This window comes from Oncorhynchus mykiss, chromosome 26, assembly GCF_013265735.2.
Source record: "Oncorhynchus mykiss isolate Arlee chromosome 26, USDA_OmykA_1.1, whole genome shotgun sequence".
NCBI lineage: Eukaryota > Metazoa > Chordata > Actinopteri > Salmoniformes > Salmonidae > Oncorhynchus > Oncorhynchus mykiss.
Window position 1 is genome coordinate 35,517,063 of NC_048590.1, and position 22,906 is coordinate 35,539,968.

General features: G+C 50.9%; 1 protein-coding gene across 2 annotated transcripts in view; it reads right to left on the reverse strand.

Moving 5' to 3' along the window:
- The window catches only part of LOC110506721 (transcription initiation factor TFIID subunit 4), a 147,290-nt gene that overhangs the window by 115,562 nt on the left and 8,822 nt on the right, over positions 1 to 22,906 (reverse strand). The window lies entirely within an intron of this gene.

A 22,906-nucleotide genomic window follows, 5' to 3' on the forward strand; every position in this document is an offset into this window, starting at 1 on the left:
GGCTGGGGCTGGGCACAAAGTAACACAGTACCATGCTGGTAGGAGGGCTGGGTTTGGGCACTAAGTAACACAGTACCATGCTGGTAGGAGGGCTGTGGCTGGGCACTAAGTAACACAGTACCATGCTGGTAGGAGGGCTGTGGCTGGGCACTAAGTAACACAGTACCATGCTGGTGGGAGGGCTGTGGCTGGGCACTAAGTAACACAGTACCATGCTGGTGGGAGGGCTGTGGCTGGGCACTAAGTAACACAGTACCATGCTGGTAGGAGGGCTGGGGCTGGGCACTAAGTTACACAGTACCATGCTGGTGGGAGGGCTGTGGCTGGGCACTAAGTAACACAGTACCATGCTGGAAGGTGGGCTGGGCACTAAGTAACACAGTACCATGCTGGTAGGAGGGCTGGGTTTGGGCACTAAGTAACACAGTACCATGCTGGTAGAAGGGCTGTGCAATAATTAACACAGTACCATGCTGGTAGGAGGGCTGTGGCTGGGCACTAATTAACACAGTACCATGCTTGTAGGAGGGCTGGGGCTGGGCACAAAGTAACACAGTACCATGCTGGTAGGAGGGCTGGGTTTGGGCACTAAGTAACACAGTACCATGCTGGTAGGAGGGCTGTGGCTGGGCACTAAGTAACACAGTACCATGCTGGAAGGTGGGCTGGGCACTAAGTAACACAGTACCATGCTGGTAGGAGGGCTGGGTTTGGGCACTAAGTAACACAGTACCATGCTGGTAGGAGGGCTGGGTTTGGGCACTAAGTAACACAGTACCATGCTGGTAGGAGGGCTGGGTTTGGGCACTAAGTAACACAGTACCATGCTGGTAGGAGGGCTGTGGCTGGGCACTAAGTAACACAGTACCATGCTTGTAGGAGGGCTGGGGCTGGGCACAAAGTAACACAGTACCATGCTGGTAGGAGGGCTGGGCACTAAGTAACACAGTACCATGCTGGTAGAAGGGCTGTGCAATAATTAACACAGTACCATGCTGGTAGGAGGGCTGTGGCTGGGCACTAATTAACACAGTACCATGCTTGTAGGAGGGCTGGGGCTGGGCACAAAGTAACACAGTACCATGCTGGTAGGAGGGCTGGGTTTGGGCACTAAGTAACACAGTACCATGCTGGTAGGAGGGCTGTGGCTGGGCACTAAGTAACACAGTACCATGCTGGTAGGAGGGCTGTGGCTGGGCACTAAGTAACACAGTACCATGCTGGTAGAAGGGCTGTGCAATAATTAACACAGTACCATGCTGGTAGGAGGGCTGTGGCTGGGCACTAATTAACACAGTACCATGCTTGTAGGAGGGCTGGGGCTGGGCACAAAGTAACACAGTACCATGCTGGTAGGAGGGCTGTGGCTGGGCACTAAGTAACACAGTACCATGCTGGTAGGAGGGCTGGGCACTAATTAACACAGTACCATGCTGATAGGAGGGCTGTGGCTGGGCACTAAGTAACACAGTACCATGCTGGTAGGAGGGCTGGGGCAGAGCACTAAGTAACACAGTACCATGCTGGTGGGAGGGCTGTGGCTGGGCACTAAGTAACACAGTACCATGCTGGTAGGAGGGCTGGGTTTGGGCACTAAGTAACACAGTACCATGCTGGTAGGAGGGCTGTGGCTGGGCACTAAGTAACACAGTACCATGCTGGTGGTAGGGCTGGGGCTGGGCACAAAGTAACACAGTACCATGCTGGAAGGTGGGCTGGGCACTAAGTAACACAGTACCATGCTGGTAGGAGGGCTGGGTTTGGGCACTAAGTAACACAGTACCATGCTGGTAGGAGGGCTGTGGCTGGGCACTAAGAAACACAGTACCATGCTGGTGGGAGGGCTGTAGCTGGGCACTAAGTAACACAGTACCATGCTGGAAGGTGGGCTGGGCACTAAGTAACACAGTACCATGCTGGTAGGAGGGCTGGGTTTGGGCACTAAGTAACACAGTACCATGCTGGTAGGAGGGCTGGGTTTGGGCACTAAGTAACACAGTACCATGCTGGTAGGAGGGCTGGGGCAGAGCACTAAGTAACACAGTACCATGCTGGTGGGAGGGCTGTGGCTGGGCACTAAGTAACACAGTACCATGCTGGTAGGAGGGCTGGGTTTGGGCACTAAGTAACACAGTACCATGCTGGTAGGAGGGCTGTGGCTGGGCACTAAGTAACACAGTACCATGCTGGTGGTAGGGCTGGGGCTGGGCACAAAGTAACACAGTACCATGCTGGAAGGTGGGCTGGGCACTAAGTAACACAGTACCATGCTGGTAGGAGGGCTGGGTTTGGGCACTAAGTAACACAGTACCATGCTGGTAGGAGGGCTGTGGCTGGGCACTAAGTAACACAGTACCATGCTGGTGGGAGGGCTGTAGCTGGGCACTAAGTAACACAGTACCATTTTGGAAGGTGGGCTGGGCACTAAGTAACACAGTACCATGCTGGTAGGAGGGCTGTGGCTGGGCACTAAGTAACACAGTACCATGCTTGTAGGAGGGCTGGGGCTGGGCACTAAGTAACACAGTACCATGCTGGTAGGAGGGCTGGGCACTAAGTAACACAGTACCATGCTGGTAGAAGGGCTGTGCAATAATTAACACAGTACCATGCTGGTAGGAGGGCTGTGGCTGGGCACTAATTAACACAGTACCATGCTTGTAGGAGGGCTGGGGCTGGGCACAAAGTAACACAGTACCATGCTGGTAGGAGGGCTGGGTTTGGGCACTAAGTAACACAGTACCATGCTGGTAGGAGGGCTGTGGCTGGGCACTAAGTAACACAGTACCATGCTGGTAGGAGGGCTGTGGCTGGGCACTAAGTAACACAGTACCATGCTGGTGGGAGGGCTGTGGCTGGGCACTAAGTAACACAGTACCATGCTGGTAGGAGGGCTGGGGCTGGGCACTAAGTTACACAGTACCATGCTGGTGGGAGGGCTGTAGCTGGGCACTAAGTAACACAGGACCATGCTGGTAGGAGGGCTGGGGCTGGGCACTAAGTAACACAGTACCATGCTGGTAGGAGGGCTGGGGCTGGGCACTAAGTAACACAGTACCATGCTGGTAGGAGGGCTGGGCACTAAGTAACACAGTACCATGCTGGTAGGAGGGCTGTGGCTGGGCACTGTGGCTGGGCACAGTACCATGCTGGTGGGAGGGCTGTAGCTGGGCACTAAGTAACACAGTACCATGCTGGAAGGTGGGCTGGGCACTAAGTAACACAGTACCATGCTGGTAGGAGGGCTGGGTTTGGGCACTAAGTAACACAGTACCATGCTGGTAGGAGGGCTGGGTTTGGGCACTAAGTAACACAGTACCATGCTGGTAGGAGGGCTGGGGCAGAGCACTAAGTAACACAGTACCATGCTGGTGGGAGGGCTGTGGCTGGGCACTAAGTAACACAGTACCATGCTGGTAGGAGGGCTGGGTTTGGGCACTAAGTAACACAGTACCATGCTGGTAGGAGGGCTGTGGCTGGGCACTAAGTAACACAGTACCATGCTGGTGGTAGGGCTGGGGCTGGGCACAAAGTAACACAGTACCATGCTGGAAGGTGGGCTGGGCACTAAGTAACACAGTACCATGCTGGTAGGAGGGCTGGGTTTGGGCACTAAGTAACACAGTACCATGCTGGTAGGAGGGCTGTGGCTGGGCACTAAGTAACACAGTACCATGCTGGTAGGAGGGCTGTGGCTGGGCACTAAGTAACACAGTACCATGCTGGTAGAAGGGCTGTGCAATAATTAACACAGTACCATGCTGGTAGGAGGGCTGTGGCTGGGCACTAATTAACACAGTACCATGCTTGTAGGAGGGCTGGGGCTGGGCACAAAGTAACACAGTACCATGCTGGTAGGAGGGCTGTGGCTGGGCACTAAGTAACACAGTACCATGCTGGTAGGAGGGCTGGGCACTAATTAACACAGTACCATGCTGATAGGAGGGCTGTGGCTGGGCACTAAGTAACACAGTACCATGCTGGTAGGAGGGCTGGGGCAGAGCACTAAGTAACACAGTACCATGCTGGTGGGAGGGCTGTGGCTGGGCACTAAGTAACACAGTACCATGCTGGTAGGAGGGCTGGGTTTGGGCACTAAGTAACACAGTACCATGCTGGTAGGAGGGCTGTGGCTGGGCACTAAGAAACACAGTACCATGCTGGTGGGAGGGCTGTAGCTGGGCACTAAGTAACACAGTACCATGCTGGAAGGTGGGCTGGGCACTAAGTAACACAGTACCATGCTGGTAGGAGGGCTGGGTTTGGGCACTAAGTAACACAGTACCATGCTGGTAGGAGGGCTGGGTTTGGGCACTAAGTAACACAGTACCATGCTGGTAGGAGGGCTGGGGCAGAGCACTAAGTAACACAGTACCATGCTGGTGGGAGGGCTGTGGCTGGGCACTAAGTAACACAGTACCATGCTGGTAGGAGGGCTGGGTTTGGGCACTAAGTAACACAGTACCATGCTGGTAGGAGGGCTGTGGCTGGGCACTAAGTAACACAGTACCATGCTGGTGGTAGGGCTGGGGCTGGGCACAAAGTAACACAGTACCATGCTGGTAGGAGGGCTGGGCACTAAGTAACACAGTACCATGCTGGTAGGAGGGCTGTGGCTGGGCACTGTGGCTGGGCACAGTACCATGCTGGTGGGAGGGCTGTAGCTGGGCACTAAGTAACACAGTACCATGCTGGAAGGTGGGCTGGGCACTAAGTAACACAGTACCATGCTGGTAGGAGGGCTGGGTTTGGGCACTAAGTAACACAGGACCATGCTGGTAGGAGGGCTGGGGCAGAGCACTAAGTAACACAGTACCATGCTGGTGGGAGGGCTGTGGCTGGGCACTAAGTAACACAGTACCATGCTGGTAGGAGGGCTGGGTTTGGGCACTAAGTAACACAGTACACTGCTGGTAGGAGGGCTGTGGCTGGGCACTAAGTAACACAGTACCATGCTGGTGGTAGGGCTGGGGCTGGGCACAAAGTAACACAGTACCATGCTGGAAGGTGGGCTGGGCACTAAGTAACACAGTACCATGCTGGTAGGAGGGCTGGGTTTGGGCACTAAGTAACACAGTACCATGCTGGTAGGAGGGCTGTGGCTGGGCACTAAGTAACACAGTACCATGCTGGTAGGAGGGCTGTGGCTGGGCACTAAGTAACACAGTACCATGCTGGTAGAAGGGCTGTGCAATAATTAACACAGTACCATGCTGGTAGGAGGGCTGTGGCTGGGCACTAATTAACACAGTACCATGCTTGTAGGAGGGCTGGGGCTGGGCACAAAGTAACACAGTACCATGCTGGTAGGAGGGCTGTGGCTGGGCACTAAGTAACACAGTACCATGCTGGTAGGAGGGCTGGGCACTAATTAACACAGTACCATGCTGATAGGAGGGCTGTGGCTGGGCACTAAGTAACACAGTACCATGCTGGTAGGAGGGCTGGGGCAGAGCACTAAGTAACACAGTACCATGCTGGTGGGAGGGCTGTGGCTGGGCACTAAGTAACACAGTACCATGCTGGTAGGAGGGCTGGGTTTGGGCACTAAGTAACACAGTACCATGCTGGTAGGAGGGCTGTGGCTGGGCACTAAGAAACACAGTACCATGCTGGTGGGAGGGCTGTAGCTGGGCACTAAGTAACACAGTACCATGCTGGAAGGTGGGCTGGGCACTAAGTAACACAGTACCATGCTGGTAGGAGGGCTGGGTTTGGGCACTAAGTAACACAGTACCATGCTGGTAGGAGGGCTGGGTTTGGGCACTAAGTAACACAGTACCATGCTGGTAGGAGGGCTGGGGCAGAGCACTAAGTAACACAGTACCATGCTGGTGGGAGGGCTGTGGCTGGGCACTAAGTAACACAGTACCATGCTGGTAGGAGGGCTGGGTTTGGGCACTAAGTAACACAGTACCATGCTGGTAGGAGGGCTGTGGCTGGGCACTAAGTAACACAGTACCATGCTGGTGGTAGGGCTGGGGCTGGGCACAAAGTAACACAGTACCATGCTGGAAGGTGGGCTGGGCACTAAGTAACACAGTACCATGCTGGTAGGAGGGCTGGGTTTGGGCACTAAGTAACACAGTACCATGCTGGTAGGAGGGCTGTGGCTGGGCACTAAGTAACACAGTACCATGCTGGTGGGAGGGCTGTAGCTGGGCACTAAGTAACACAGTACCATTTTGGAAGGTGGGCTGGGCACTAAGTAACACAGTACCATGCTGGTAGGAGGGCTGGGTTTGGGCACTAAGTAACACAGTACCATGCTGGTAGGAGGGCTGGGTTTGGGCACTAAGTAACACAGTACCATGCTGGTAGGAGGGCTGGGTTTGGGCACTAAGTAACACAGTACCATGCTGGTAGGAGGGCTGTGGCTGGGCACTAAGTAACACAGTACCATGCTTGTAGGAGGGCTGGGGCTGGGCACAAAGTAACACAGTACCATGCTGGTAGGAGGGCTGGGCACTAAGTAACACAGTACCATGCTGGTAGAAGGGCTGTGCAATAATTAACACAGTACCATGCTGGTAGGAGGGCTGTGGCTGGGCACTAATTAACACAGTACCATGCTTGTAGGAGGGCTGGGGCTGGGCACAAAGTAACACAGTACCATGCTGGTAGGAGGGCTGGGTTTGGGCACTAAGTAACACAGTACCATGCTGGTAGGAGGGCTGTGGCTGGGCACTAAGTAACACAGTACCATGCTGGTAGGAGGGCTGTGGCTGGGCACTAAGTAACACAGTACCATGCTGGTGGGAGGGCTGTGGCTGGGCACTAAGTAACACAGTACCATGCTGGTGGGAGGGCTGTGGCTGGGCACTAAGTAACACAGTACCATGCTGGTAGGAGGGCTGGGGCTGGGCACTAAGTTACACAGTACCATGCTGGTGGGAGGGCTGTAGCTGGGCACTAAGTAACACAGGACCATGCTGGTAGGAGGGCTGGGGCTGGGCACTAAGTAACACAGTACCATGCTGGTAGGAGGGCTGGGGCTGGGCACTAAGTAACACAGTACCATGCTGGTAGGAGGGCTGGGCACTAAGTAACACAGTACCATGCTGGTAGGAGGGCTGTGGCTGGGCACTAAGTAACACAGTACCATGCTGGTAGGAGGGCTGTGGCTGGGCACTAAGTAACACAGTACCATGCTGGTAGGAGGGCTGTGGCTGGGCACTAAGTAACACGGTACCATGCTGGTAGGAGGGCTTTGGCTGGGCACTAAGTTACACAGTACCATGCTGGAAGGTGGGCTGGGCACGAAGTAACACAGTCCCATGCTGGTAGGAGGGCTGGGTTTGGGCACTAAGTAACACAGTACCATGCTGGTAGGAGGGCTGGGTTTGGGCACTAAGTAACACAGTACCATGCTGGCAGGAGGGCTGTAGCTGGGCACTAAGTAACACAGTACCATGCTGGAAGGTGGGCTGGGCACTAAGTAACACAGTACCATGCTGGTAGGAGGGCTGTGCACTAATTAACACAGTACCATGCTGATAGGAGGGCTGTGGCTGGGCACTAAGTAACACAGTACCATGCTTGTAGGAGGGCTGGGGCTGGGCACAAAGTAACACAGTACCATGCTGGTAGGAGGGCTGGGGCTGGTCACTAAGTTACACAGTACCATGCTGGTAGGTGGGCTGTGGCTGGGCACTAAGTAACACAGTACCATGCTGGTAGGAGGGCTGGGGCTGGGCACTAAGTAACACAGTACCATGCTGGTGGGAGGGCTGTGGCTGGGCACTAAGTAACACAGTACCATGCTGGTAGGAGGGCTTTGGCTGGGCACTAAGTAACACAGTACCATGCTGGTAGGAGGGCTGGGGCTGGTCACTAAGTTACACAGTACCATGCTGGTGGGAGGGCTGTAGCTGGGCACTAAGTAACACAGTACCATGCTGGTAGGAGGGCTGTGGCTGGGCACTAAGTAACACAGTACCATGCTGGTAGGAGGGCTGTGGCTGGGCACTAAGTAACACAGTACCATGCTGGTAGGAGGGCTGTGGCTGGGCACTAAGTAACACAGTACCATGCTGGTAGGAGGGCTGGGGCTGGGCACTAAGTAACACAGTACCATGCTGGTAGGAGGGCTGGGGCTGGGCACTAAGTAACACAGTACCATGCTGGTAGGAGGGCTGGGCACTAAGTAACACAGTACCATGCTGGTAGGAGGGCTGGGGCTGGGCACTAAGTAACACAGTACCATGCTGGTAGGAGGGCTGGGGCTGGGCACTAAGTAACACAGTACCATGCTGGTAGGAGGGCTGGGCACTAAGTAACACAGTACCATGCTGGTAGGAGGGCTGGGTTTGGGCACTAAGTAACACAGTCCCATGCTGGTAGGAGGGCTGTGGCTGGGCACTAAGTAACACAGTACCATGCTGGTAGGAGGGCTGCGTTTGGGCACTAAGTAACACAGTACCATGCTGGTAGGAGGGCTGGGCACTAATTAACACAGTACCATGCTGATAGGAGGGCTGTGGCTGGGCACTAAGTAACACAGTACCATGCTGGTAGGAGGGCTGTGGCTGGGCACTAAGTAACACAGTACCATGCTGGTAGGAGGGCTGGGGCTGAGCACTAAGTAACACAGTACCATGCTGGTGGGAGGGCTGTGGCTGGGCACTAAGTAACACAGTACCATGCTGGTAGGAGGGCTGGGTTTGGGCACTAAGTAACACAGTACCATGCTGGTAGGAAGGCTGGGTTTGGGCACTAAGTAACACAGTACCATGCTGGTAGGAGGGCTGTGCACTAAGTAACACAGTACCATGCTGGTAGGAGGGCTGTGGCTGGGCACTAAGTAACACAGTACCATGCTGGTGGGAGGGCTGTAGCTGGGCACTAAGTAACACAGTACCATGCTGGAAGGTGGGCTGGGCACTAAGTAACACAGTACCATGCTGGTAGGAGGGCTGGGTTTGGGCACTAAGTAACACAGTACCATGCTGGTAGGAGGGCTGGGTTTGGGCACTAAGTAACACAGTACCATGCTGGTAGGAGGGCTGGGTTTGGGCACTAAGTAACACAGTACCATGCTGGTAGGAGGGCTGTGGCTGGGCACTAAGTAACACAGTACCATGCTTGTAGGAGGGCTGGGGCTGGGCACAAAGTAACACAGTACCATGCTGGTAGGAGGGCTGGGCACTAAGTAACACAGTACCATGCTGGTAGAAGGGCTGTGCAATAATTAACACAGTACCATGCTGGTAGGAGGGCTGTGGCTGGGCACTAATTAACACAGTACCATGCTTGTAGGAGGGCTGGGGCTGGGCACAAAGTAACACAGTACCATGCTGGTAGGAGGGCTGGGTTTGGGCACTAAGTAACACAATACCATGCTGGTAGGAGGGCTGTGGCTGGGCACTAAGTAACACAGTACCATGCTGGTAGGAGGGCTGTGGCTGGGCACTAAGTAACACAGTACCATGCTTGTAGGAGGGCTGGGGCTGGTCACTAAGTTACACAGTACCATGCTGGTAGGTGGGTTGTGGCTGGGCACTAAGTAACACAGTACCATGCTGGTAGGAGGGCTGGGGCTGGGCACTAAGTAACACAGTACCATGCTGGTGGGAGGGCTGTGGCTGGGCACTAAGTAACACAGTACCATGCTGGTAGGAGGGCTTTGGCTGGGCACTAAGTAACACAGTACCATGCTGGTAGGAGGGCTGGGGCTGGTCACTAAGTTACACAGTACCATGCTGGTGGGAGGGCTGTAGCTGGGCACTAAGTAACACAGTACCATGCTGGTGGGAGGGCTGTGGCTGGGCACTAAGTAACACAGTACCATGCTGGTAGGAGGGCTGTGGCTGGGCACTAAGTAACACAGTACCATGCTGGTAGGAGGGCTGTGGCTGGGCACTAAGTAACACAGTACCATGCTGGTAGGAGGGCTGGGGCTGGGCACTAAGTAACACAGTACCATGCTGGTAGGAGGGCTGGGGCTGGGCACTAAGTAACACAGTACCATGCTGGTAGGAGGGCTGGGCACTAAGTAACACAGTACCATGCTGGTAGGAGGGCTGGGGCTGGGCACTAAGTAACACAGTACCATGCTGGTAGAAGGGCTGGGGCTGGGCACTAAGTAACACAGTACCATGCTGGTAGGAGGGCTGGGCACTAAGTAACACAGTACCATGCTGGTAGGAGGGCTGGGTTTGGGCACTAAGTAACACAGTACCATGCTGGTAGGAGGGCTGTGGCTGGGCACTAAGTAACACAGTACCATGCTGGTAGGAGGGCTGCGTTTGGGCACTAAGTAACACAGTACCATGCTGGTAGGAGGGCTGGGCACTAATTAACACAGTACCATGCTGATAGGAGGGCTGTGGCTGGGCACTAAGTAACACAGTACCATGCTGATAGGAGGGCTGTGGCTGGGCACTAAGTAACACAGTACCATGCTGGTAGGAGGGCTGGGGCTGGGCACAAAGTAACACAGTACCATGCTGGTAGGAGGGCTGGGGCTGGTCACTAAGTTACACAGTACCATGCTGGTAGGTGGGCTGTGGCTGGGCACTAAGTAACACAGTACCATGCTGGTAGGAGGGCTGGGGCTGGGCACTAAGTAACACAGTACCATGCTGGTGGGAGGGCTGTGGCTGGGCACTAAGTAACACAGTACCATGCTGGTAGGAGGGCTTTGGCTGGGCACTAAGTAACACAGTACCATGCTGGTAGGAGGGCTGGGGCTGGTCACTAAGGTACACAGTACCATGCTGGTGGGAGGGCTGTAGCTGGGCACTAAGTAACACAGTACCATGCTGGTAGGAGGGCTGTGGCTGGGCACTAAGTAACACAGTACCATGCTGGTAGGAGGGCTGTGGCTGGGCACTAAGTAACACAGTACCATGCTGGTAGGAGGGCTGTGGCTGGGCACTAAGTAACACAGTACCATGCTGGTAGGAGGGCTGGGGCTGGGCACTAAGTAACACAGTACCATGCTGGTAGGAGGGCTGGGGCTGGGCACTAAGTAACACAGTACCATGCTGGTAGGAGGGCTGGGCACTAAGTAACACAGTACCATGCTGGTAGGAGGGCTGGGGCTGGGCACTAAGTAACACAGTACAATGCTGGTAGGAGGGCTGGGGCTGGGCACTAAGTAACACAGTACCATGCTGGTAGGAGGGCTGGGCACTAAGTAACACAGTACCATGCTGGTAGGAGGGCTGGGTTTGGGCACTAAGTAACACAGTACCATGCTGGTAGGAGGGCTGTGGCTGGGCACTAAGTAACACAGTACCATGCTGGTAGGAGGGCTGGGCACTAATTAACACAGTACCATGCTGATAGGAGGGCTGTGGCTGGGCACTAAGTAACACAGTACCATGCTGGTAGGAGGGCTGTGGCTGGGCACTAAGTAACACAGTACCATGCTGGTAGGAGGGCTGGGGCTGAGCACTAAGTAACACAGTACCATGCTGGTGGGAGGGCTGTGGCTGGGCACTAAGTAACACAGTACCATGCTGGTAGGAGGGCTGGGTTTGGGCACTAAGTAACACAGTACCATGCTGGTAGGAAGGCTGGGTTTGGGCACTAAGTAACACAGTACCATAATGGTAGGAGGGCTGTGCACTAAGTAACACAGTACCATGCTGGTAGGAGGGCTGTGGCTGGGAACTAACTAACACAGTACCATGCTGGTAGGAAGGCTGTGCACTAAGTAACACAGTGCCATGCTGGTAGGAGGGCTGTGCACTAAGTAACACAGTACCATGCTGGTAGGAGGGCTGGGCACTAAGCAACATAGTACCATAATGGTAGGAGGGCTGTGGCTGGGCACTGAGTAACACAGTACCATGCTGGTAGGAGGGATGGGGCTGGGCACTAAGTAACACAGTACCATGCTTGTAGGAGGGCTGGGCACTAAGTAACACAGTACCATGCTGATAGGAGGGCTGTGGCTGGGCACTAAGTAACACAGTACCATGCTTGTAGGAGGGCTGTGGCTGGGCACTAAGTAACACAGTACCATGCTGGTAGGAGGAGTGGGTTTGGGCACTAAGTAACACAGTACCATGCTGGTAGGAGGGCTGTGGCTGGGCACTAAGTAACACAGTACCATGCTGGTAGGAGGGCTGGGCACTAATTAACACAGTACCATGCTGATAGGAGGGCTGTGGCTGGGCACTAAGTAACACAGTACCATGCTGGTAGGAGGGCTGGGGCAGAGCACTAAGTAACACAGTACCATGCTGGTAGGAGGGCTGGGTTTGGGCACTAAGTAACACAGTACCATGCTGGTAGGAGGGCTGTGGCTGGGCACTAAGTAACACAGTACCATGCTGGTGGTAGGGCTGGGGCTGGGCACAAAGTAACACAGTACCATGCTGGTAGGAGGGCTGGGTTTGGGCACTAAGTAACACAGTACCATGCTGGTAGGAGGGCTGGGTTTGGGCACTAAGTAACACAGTACCATGCTGGTAGGAGGGCTGTGGCTGGGCACTAAGTAACACAGTACCATGCTGGTGGGAGGGCTGTAGCTGGGCACTAAGTAACACAGTACCATGCTGGAAGGTGGGCTGGGCACTAAGTAACACAGTACCATGCTGGTAGGAGGGCTGGGTTTGGGCACTAAGTAACACAGTACCATGCTGGTATGAGGGCTGGGTTTGGGCACTAAGTAACACAGTACCATGCTGGTAGGAGGGCTGGGTTTGGGCACTAAGTAACACAGTACCATGCTGGTAGGAGGGCTGTGGCTGGGCACTAAGTAACACAGTACCATGCTTGTAGGAGGGCTGGGGCTGGGCACAAAGTAACACAGTACCATGCTGGTAGGAGGGCTGGGCACTAAGTAACACAGTACCATGCTGGTAGGAGGGCTGTGGCTGGGCACTAATTAACACAGTACCATGCTTGTAGGAGGGCTGGGGCTGGGCACAAAGTAACACAGTACCATGCTGGTAGGAGGGCTGGGTTTGGGCACTAAGTAACACAGTACCATGCTGGTAGGAGGGCTGTGGCTGGGCACTAAGTAACACAGTACCATGCTGGTAGGAGGGCTGTGGCTGGGCACTAAGTAACACAGTACCATGCTGGTGGGAGGGCTGTGGCTGGGCCCTAAGTAACACAGTACCATGCTGGTAGGAGGGCTTTGGCTGGGCACTAAGTAACACAGTACCATGCTGGTAGGAGGGCTGGGGCTGGGCACTAAGTTACACAGTACCATGCTGGTGGGAGGGCTGTAGCTGGGCACTAAGTAACACAGGACCATGCTGGTAGGAGGGCTGGGGCTGGGCACTAAGTAACACAGTACCATGCTGGTAGGAGGGCTGGGGCTGGGCACTAAGTAACACAGTACCATGCTGGTAGGAGGGCTGGGCACTAAGTAACACAGTACCATGCTGGTAGGAGGGCTGTGGCTGGGCACTAAGTAACACGGTACCATGCTGGTAGGAGGGCTGGGTTTGGGCACTAAGTAACACAGTACCATGCTGGTAGGAGGGCTGTGGCTGGGCACTAAGTAACACAGTACCATGCTGGTAGGAGGGCTGTGGCTGGGCACTAAGTAACACGGTACCATGCTGGTAGGAGGGCTTTGGCTGGGCACTAAGTAACACAGTACCATGCTGGTAGGAGGGCTGGGGCTGGGCACTAAGTTACACAGTACCATGCTGGAAGGTGGGCTGGGCACGAAGTAACACAGTCCCATGCTGGTAGGAGGGCTGGGTTTGGGCACTAAGTAACACAGTACCATGCTGGTAGGAGGGCTGGGTTTGGGCACTAAGTAACACAGTACCATGCTGGTAGGAGGGCTGTAGCTGGGCACTAAGTAACACAGTACCATGCTGGAAGGTGGGCTGGGCACTAAGTAACACAGTACCATGCTGGTAGGAGGGCTGTGCACTAATTAACACAGTACCATGCTGATAGGAGGGCTGTGGCTGGGCACTAAGTAACACAGTACCATGCTTGTAGGAGGGCTGGGGCTGGGCACAAAGTAACACAGTACCATGCTGGTAGGAGGGCTGGGGCTGGTCACTAAGTTACACAGTACCATGCTGGTAGGTGGGCTGTGGCTGGGCACTAAGTAACACAGTACCATGCTGGTAGGAGGGCTGGGGCTGGGCACTAAGTAACACAGTACCATGCTGGTGGGAGGGCTGTGGCTGGGCACTAAGTAACACAGTACCATGCTGGTAGGAGGGCTTTGGCTGGGCACTAAGTAACACAGTACCATGCTGGTAGGAGGGCTGGGGCTGGTCACTAAGTTACACAGTACCATGCTGGTGGGAGGGCTGTAGCTGGGCACTAAGTAACACAGTACCATGCTGGTAGGAGGGCTGTGGCTGGGCACTAAGTAACACAGTACCATGCTGGTAGGAGGGCTGTGGCTGGGCACTAAGTAAAACAGTAAAATGCTGGTAGGAGGGCTGTTGCTGGGCACTAAGTAACACAGTACCATGCTGGTAGGAGGGCTGTGGCTGGGCACTAAGTAACACAGTACCATGCTGGTAGGAGGGCTGGGGCTGGGCACTAAGTAACACAGTACCATGCTGGTAGGAGGGCTGGGGCTGGGCACTAAGTAACACAGTACCATGCTGGTAGGAGGGCTGGGCACTAAGTAACACAGTACCATGCTGGTAGGAGGGCTGTGGATGGGCACTAAGTAACACAGTACCATGCTGGCAGGAAGGCTGAGCACTAAGTAACACAGTACCAGGCTGGTAGGAGGGCAGTGGTTGGGCACTAAGTAACACAGTACCATGCTGGTAGGAGGGCTGGGCACTAAGTAACACAGTACCATGCTGGTAGGAGGGCTGTGGCTGGGCACTAAGTAACACGGTACCATGCTGGTAGGAGGGCTGGGTTTGGGCACTAAGTAACACAGTACCATGCTGGTAGGAGGGCTGTGGCTGGGCACTAAGTAACACAGTACCATGCTGGTAGGAGGGCTGTGGCTGGGCACTAAGTAACACGGTACCATGCTGGTAGGAGGGCTTTGGCTGGGCACTAAGTAACACAGTACCATGCTGGTAGGAGGGCTGGGGCTGGGCACTAAGTTACACAGTACCATGCTGGAAGGTGGGCTGGGCACGAAGTAACACAGTCCCATGCTGGTAGGAGGGCTGGGTTTGGGCACTAAGTAACACAGTACCATGCTGGTAGGAGGGCTGGGTTTGGGCACTAAGTAACACAGTACCATGCTGGTAGGAGGGCTGTAGCTGGGCACTAAGTAACACAGTACCATGCTGGAAGGTGGGCTGGGCACTAAGTAACACAGTACCATGCTGGTAGGAGGGCTGTGCACTAATTAACACAGTACCATGCTGATAGGAGGGCTGTGGCTGGGCACTAAGTAACACAGTACCATGCTTGTAGGAGGGCTGGGGCTGGGCACAAAGTAACACAGTACCATGCTGGTAGGAGGGCTGGGGCTGGTCACTAAGTTACACAGTACCATGCTGGTAGGTGGGCTGTGGCTGGGCACTAAGTAACACAGTACCATGCTGGTAGGAGGGCTGGGGCTGGGCACTAAGTAACACAGTACCATGCTGGTGGGAGGGCTGTGGCTGGGCACTAAGTAACACAGTACCATGCTGGTAGGAGGGCTTTGGCTGGGCACTAAGTAACACAGTACCATGCTGGTAGGAGGGCTGGGGCTGGTCACTAAGTTACACAGTACCATGCTGGTGGGAGGGCTGTAGCTGGGCACTAAGTAACACAGTACCATGCTGGTAGGAGGGCTGTGGCTGGGCACTAAGTAACACAGTACCATGCTGGTAGGAGGGCTGTGGCTGGGCACTAAGTAAAACAGTAAAATGCTGGTAGGAGGGCTGTTGCTGGGCACTAAGTAACACAGTACCATGCTGGTAGGAGGGCTGTGGCTGGGCACTAAGTAACACAGTACCATGCTGGTAGGAGGGCTGGGGCTGGGCACTAAGTAACACAGTACCATGCTGGTAGGAGGGCTGGGGCTGGGCACTAAGTAACACAGTACCATGCTGGTAGGAGGGCTGGGCACTAAGTAACACAGTACCATGCTGGTAGGAGGGCTGTGGATGGGCACTAAGTAACACAGTACCATGCTGGCAGGAAGGCTGAGCACTAAGTAACACAGTACCAGGCTGGTAGGAGGGCAGTGGTTGGGCACTAAGTAACACAGTACCATGCTGGTAGGAGGTCTGGTGCTGGGCACTAAGTAACAGAGTACCATGCTGGTAGGAGGGCAGTGGTTGGGCACTAAGTAACACAGTACCATGCTGATAGGAGGGCTGGGGTTGGTTACTAAGTAACATAGTACCATGCTGGTGCCCCATGGCGGTACCGGCATACAGCCCACTCTGCCAGCCTGGACCAGGCTTGACACCAGGAGGGGTCGGAGGGGATGAGGCCCTCTGTCCCTGGCCCTCAGCTCTCACTTATATATACATATACAAAGTGAACAACAGGGAGACATTAAGGTCAGCTCTCAGGTGGAAGTGCTGTCAGTGTGATGATTGACATGCTTGGTGTCGACTCAGAGCGGCTGCTTCAGATAATGTGTAGGAAGAGACCTATTTCTCTCCGAGAAAGTTGGCCAGCTAATGACAGCAGTGGTTCACTAAATGACGCACGTACGGACACACACACACACACACACACACACACACACACACACACACACACACACACACACACACACACACACAGGGCCAACCGAGAGAGGGGAGATGGGAGACAGGAAAGGGGAGAATGAAGAGGGGAAAGGGGTTAGATGAAGAGGGCCCCTCCCTCCGAGTCTCTCCTTAGCAGAAAGTTTTGAGGGCTCAAAGAATGTGCAGTTAGGGGGGAAGAGAACGGGGCTCACAAGGGTGGAAGAGCCGGGGGCATCACCCCGCCAGCCATGCCTTCCTAACACATTCTCATTCACCAGCTAAAGCGTTGTTAGCTTTTTAAATCAATCAGGCAGTTGGATGATGAATGATTTAACACTTGTCGAAGGAAGGAGCTCGGCTCGAAATGCCTTCCGTTTTCCCTCACGGTCACAGGAGAGACAGACAGCCTGACAGAGAGGAGAGGAGCACAGGAATAAACACCATTCCCTTTCATATTCCAGCTCCTCTTCTTTTCATGTGTTGATGTTTATGTCAATGCTGGCAGCTCACTAATCTGCTATCAGTGACAGTTTTGAACTTTCGATTCACTCTGAGCCTAAATCACTATAACAACCAACTCCGCAATACCTTGTTACAGTGTTTATCTCAGGATGAGCAGGTAGGAAGAAGGATAACAAGTTCAGCAACTCAAAGATAACTGTCTTAATTTCTACGGCTCATGTGAAAGTAATTATATGCCAAGTCTGAGCATACTGGTACCATAGTGTCTTGAGTTGTCCTCCAGTAACAAACACGTACTTAGGTTACTACAATGCAATTACCATTTTACCTTGTAATTCTCATATATCTATTTTATAATGATATTATTTTTCAAATGAGTAACAATCCATTGACTTGCAATCACACAGAAATAGAGGCTAAATACAGGTATAATGACACACAATGGTAATCAAAGGTATTGCAATGCTCTTTTGTTCAGCTGAATTGTTCATGTCAAGGAAATGCTTCCCCCTGGTGGAATTTATATGTTATTGCCTGCAGGTACCAGACAGGATATCTCATATTGGCGGTCAAATTGCCATTCCACAAACCCTTTCTGTTGAAAGTTGACACTTCGACAACAGAGTATACAAAATAAACTTTTGTTAAGCACAGTCAAGTTCAGCAGACACGTCTACTGACAAGTTGTCCAACAAGAGTCGTAAAAAAATATGACAATACAATATCGATTCAATACAATAAGCTTCACAATGAATCAGCGATGACACATTTTTTAAATAAATAATTAGTTGCCTGTTTGGCATGTTATTTTGTCATTAATACGTGTCACATATCAGTTTGCAAACAATGCAAAAAAATATATAGCAAAATAAAGCCGCATACAAACATGGTCTCTTTTTTCTTTCTTCAGTAAGGCAGTTCCAAAATGCATGTGTTTCAGCCTTGCTCAGCTTTTTCTGTGGTGGAGCGGCAGCCAGCAGAAAATACAGAGGGTAGGCGTTGGTAATCTTCTCTAGTTGCACTGTGATTGGCTCAGTGTTCTGTCACTCATGGGACACAATGTCACCTCAGAACCTACAGGGTGACCAAGGCAGTTCAAGCCCCCTTGGGTGCTGCCATAGATTTACATGATGAAGTGCCCATCCAGGTGAGGCTCAATGGTCGCCACATATAAAAGGACTTCAAATCACGTTACACTATATCTACCATAGCTTTGATTGGACTGATCATGTCAACATCATACGTACTTTCAAAATCTTAGCTAGCAAGCTAGGCAAGCAGTCATCAATATGAATCACGTTGACAATCTACTGGCAAATTTTTTTCAATCATTGTCATAGAAAGAGAAATTATAGCTAAAACGTATCGGTGATTATCGCCCATTGGACATAAACATTACCCAACAAGTAAATCGCATATTCAACAATGAGTGGTTTGGAAGGAATCAGAGGCTAACTACAAGCGTTTAAAAGCAATCACTATTTTACTTCCTCTGCCTGCTATTCGGTGGAGAGGGTGTGTGGTCCAAGTCTGGGTTTAAGGGTCTAATTTCCAAGCTTAAAAGGATAAACATTCACATGCAATACCATGGGCCACAAAAGGTTGAATACACTGGCCATGCTGTCAATCCAGCAGCATGACTTACTGGAAACAAAACAATCTCAGTCATCAGTGAGTTCAAGACAACTGGGAACACGGAAAAAACGAGCTCAGATGGGAAAAATAAGTTTTGAACGGTCATCCAACCAGGAATTCCAAGTTGGGAACTTGGGCCTCTTTCTAGAGCTCCGACCTGAAGATCACTGACGTAATGATTCAACCTTGTTTTTTTCAGAGTTCCCAGTTGTCTTGAAAGCACCATAATTCCAGAGAATGCCAGACTTTGATGACAAAGTTTTATGATATAATTTGCCAACAAGAAGGACCAATGCGCCACCTTCCTGTTCAGTGAGCACAGCACAACAATGGTGAGTCCAAAATGTATTGTATGTTACTGCATAAATTATGTAATATGCCAGGGAGATACAGTGCCTTGCGAAAGTATTCGGCCCCCTTGAACTTTGCGACCTTTTGCCACATTTCAGGCTTCAAACATAAAGATATAAAACTGTATTTTTTTGTGAAGTATCAACAACAAGTGGGACACAATCATGAAGTGGAACGACATTTATTGGATATTTCAAACTTTTTTAACAAATCAAAAACTGAAAAATTGGGCGTGCAAAATTATTCAGCCCCCTTTACTTTCAGTGCAGCAAACTCTCTCCAGAAGTTCAGTGAGGATCTCTGAATGATCCAATTTGACCTAAATGACTAATGATGATAAATACAATCCACCTGTGTGTAATCAAGTCTCCGTATAAATGCACCTGCACTGTGATAGTCTCAGAGGTCCGTTAAAAGCGCAGAGAGCATCATGAAGAACAAGGAACACACCAGGCAGGTCCGAGATACTGTTGTGAAGAAGTTTAAAGCCGGATTTGGATACAAAAAGATTTCCCAAGCTTTAAACATCCCAAGGAGCACCGTGCAAGCGATAATATTGAAATGGAAGGAGTATCAGACCACTGCAAATCTACCAAGACCTGGCCGTCCCTCTAAACTTTCAGCTCATACAAGGAGAAGACTGATCAGAGATGCAGCCAAGAGGCCTATGATCACTCTGGATGAACTGCAGAGATCTACAGCTGAGGTGGGAGACTCTGTCCATAGGACAACAATCAGTCGTATATTGCACAAATCTGGCCTTTATGGAAGAGTGGCAAGAAGAAAGCCATTTCTTAAAGATATCCATAAAAAGTGTTGTTTAAAGTTTGCCACAAGCCACCTGGGAGACACACCAAACATGTGGAAGAAGGTGCTCTGGTCAGATGAAACCAAAATTGAACTTTTTGGCAACAATGCAAAACGTTATGTTTGGCGTAAAAACAACACAGCTCATCACCCTGAACACACCATCCCCACTGTCAAACATGGTGGTGACAGCATCATGGTTTGGGCCTGCTTTTCTTCAGCAGGGACAGGGAAGATGGTTAAAATTGATGGGAAGATGGATGGAGCCAAATACAGGACCATTCTGGAAGAAAACCTGATGGAGTCTGCAAAAGACCTGAGACTGGGACGGAGATTTGTCTTCCAACAAGACAATGATCCAAAACATAAAGCAAAATCTACAATGGAATGGTTCAAAAATAAACATATCCAGGTGTTAGAATGGCCAAGTCAAAGTCCAGACCTGAATCCAATCGAGAATCTGTGGAAAGAACTGAAAACTGCTGTTCATAAATGCTCTCCATCCAACCTCACTGAGCTCGAGCTGTTTTGCAAGGAGGAATGGGAAAAAATTTCAGTCTCTCGATGTGCAAAACTGATAGAGACATACCCCAAGCGACTTACAGCTGTAATCGCAGCAAAAGGTGGCGCTACAAAGTATTAACTTAAGGGGGCTGAATAATTTTGCACGCCCAATTTAAAAAATGTTGATTTGTTAAAAAAGTTTGAAATATCCAACAAATGTCGTTCCACTTCATGATTGTGTCCCACTTGTTGTTGATTCTTCACAAAAAAATACAGTTTTATATCTTTATGTTTGAAGCCTGAAATGTGGCAAAAGGTCGCAAAGTTCAAGGGGGCCGAATACTTTCGCAAGGCACTGTATGTACAGTTGAACTCGGAAGTCGACATACACTTAGGTTGGAGTCATTAAAACTCGTTTTTCAACCACTCCACAAATTTCTTGTTAACAAACTATAGTGTTGGCAAGTCGGTTAAGACATCTACTTCTTGCATGACACAATACATTTTTCCAACAATTGTTTACAGACAGATTTTTTTCACTTATAATACACTGTATCACAATTACAGTGGGTCAGAAGTTCACATACACTAAGTTGACTGTGCCTTTAAACAGCTTGGAAAATTCCAGAAAATGATTTCATGGCTTTATAAGCTTCTGATAGGCTAATTGACATAATTTGAGTCAATTGGAGATGTACCTGTGGATGTATTCAAGGCCTACCTTCAAACTCAGTGCCTCTTTGCTTGACATCATGGGAAAATCTAAAGAAATCAGCCAGTGTTGGCTGTGTTCTGTCTCCTAGAGATGAACGTACTTTGGTGCGAAAAGTGCAAATCAATCCCAGAACAACAGCAAAGGACCTTGTGAAGATGCTGGAGGAAACAGATCCAAAAGTATCTATATCCACAGTAAAACAAGTCCTTATATTGACATAACCTGAAAGGCCGCTCAGCAAGGAAGAAGCCACTGCTCCAAAACCTGCCATAAAAAAGCCAGGCTGCGGTTTGCAACTGCACATGGGGACAAAGATCATACTTTTTGGAGAAATGTCCCCTGGTCTGATGAAACAAAAATAGAACTGTTTGGCCATTATGACCATTGTTATGTTTGGAGGAAAAGGGGGATGCTTGCAAGCTGAAGAACACCATCCCAAACGGGAAGCACGGGGGTGGCAGCATCATGTTGTGGGGGTGCTTTGCTGCAGGAGGGACAGGTGCATGATGGCATCATGAGGATGGAAAATGATGTGGATATATTGAAGCAACATCTCAAGACATCAGTCAGGAAGTTGAAGCTTGGTCGCAAATGGATCTTCCAAATGGACAAGGACCCCAAGCAGACTTCCAAAGTTGTGGCAAAATGGCTTAAGGACAACAAAGTCAAGGTATTGGAGTGGCCATCACAAAGCTCTGACCTCAATCCCATAGAACATTTGTGGGCAGAACTGAAAAAGCGTGTTCGAGCAAGGAGGCCTACAAACCTGACTCAGTTACACCAGCTCTGTCGGGAGGAATGGGCCAAATTTCACCCAACTTATTGTGGGAAGCTTGTGGAAGGTTACCCGAAACGTCTGACCCAAGTTAAACTATTTAAAGGCAATGCTACCAAATACTAATTGAGTGTATGCAAACTTCTGAACCACTGGGAAGGTGATGAAATAAATAAAAGCTTAAATAAATCATTCTCTCCACTATTATTCTGACATTTCACATTATTAAAATAAAGTGGTGATCCTAACTGACCTAAGACAGGGAATTTTTACTAGAATTAAATGTCAGAAATTGTGGAAAAACTGAGTTTAAATGTATTTGGCTAAGGTGTATGTAAACTTCCGACTTCAACTGTATACTGTAGCTAAGACAGTGTTACTAAGTGTATGTTGTGTAGTAAGCTGTTAGTAGCCAATATGCATCCCCTCATAACTGGTGGTGCACATGGAGCCTATAGCCTGTTTTAGAGAAATATCCTTGAATATTGTAAGAGATTTCATTGTCTGTTTATATGCCCCCTTTATTTATTCAATGGTTCTGACTTGGTGTATGAAACTGTAAGAAAGGCCTATGTTCTGAATTCTGTCGCTGTACATTTCAAAAGTGCTGAACAAATAGATATATTGACTATGTCCTTCTTAGCTCGCTCTTTAATGTCTTAATCGAAAGGACAGACTGCCTCTTATCTGCTCATCATTCCCTTATGCCATAGTTTGTACATCTCAATTTTCAGTAGAAACCACATTTTTTTTAAGCAAGTCAACCATATGAGCTATGTTTTTAAAAAAGGCAGTAAATGAGGCTGAACTAACTGTTTAGCTGCCAGACAAGGCTCCGCTGATAGCCAAATGTAGCAGTGGTAAGGATTCACTCCATTGTGCTGAAAAGAAAGCTCTGCTGTTGGGACAGCTTTATGAAGGCCCTAACAGTTTGTGGGCACCGTTTGTCACCTTTATAGTGCAATTAATGTATTGTTTAGTGTTGTGTTGTGTAGTGGCTTTGCTGGCATGCAAAAAAATTAAAAAGAGATCGCCCCACCAAGATTGACATGCTAAAATCGCCACTGCAATTAATAA